Consider the following 572-nt stretch of genomic DNA (forward strand, 5'->3'; position numbering starts at 1 on the left):
TAATAGATGAACTTTTTGGGGAAAAATAAAAGATCCTCATGTGACACATACACAAATTTTTAGATAGATTAAAAAGTTCAATGTTATTAAAAAGTTATTTCTGAAATTAAAAGAAAATAGTATGTATTTATGAAACTTATTATGGAGATTCCTTTATAGCTGAGAATCAATTCAACATGTCTAAAATATTAAGAAGACCTTCCTACATTTAAAAAATCTTCATGTAGCTTTGCGCAGTGGCAGTATCGTAGCCAATGAGGTTTATCCGAGGCGCGATTATTGCTAATTGAAAAAATCTTCATGTGAAATAACAACAGCAAAAAAGCTACTGGGGTAAAATATTAATAATGAATATAATAAGCAGAAGTTTACTACATCTTAAAAATATTAAGAGTACTTATAAATTGAGAAAAATCTGATACTGTTTTAGAGAAATATAATCAAGCTGAAAATTCAGTGGAAAGTGAATAGATCAAAATATCAAGTGTGCAACTTCAACAGAAATAAGTGATATATAAGTGTTTTAAATCATTACTATTGCTACTTATTACATAGACCAAAAGATTAAAAAA

General features: G+C 26.9%; 1 non-coding gene across 1 annotated transcript; it reads left to right on the forward strand.

The window, feature by feature from the left end:
* Window positions 1-225: 225 nt before the first annotated feature.
* On the forward strand, window positions 226-360 carry LOC115526058. Its single transcript, XR_003972526.1, has one exon. It is a non-coding gene; the product is annotated as a U4 spliceosomal RNA (small nuclear RNA).
* The last annotated feature ends 212 nt before the right edge of the window (window positions 361-572 follow it).

The sequence above is a fragment of the Lynx canadensis genome, chromosome A1 (genome assembly GCF_007474595.2).
Source record: "Lynx canadensis isolate LIC74 chromosome A1, mLynCan4.pri.v2, whole genome shotgun sequence".
NCBI lineage: Eukaryota > Metazoa > Chordata > Mammalia > Carnivora > Felidae > Lynx > Lynx canadensis.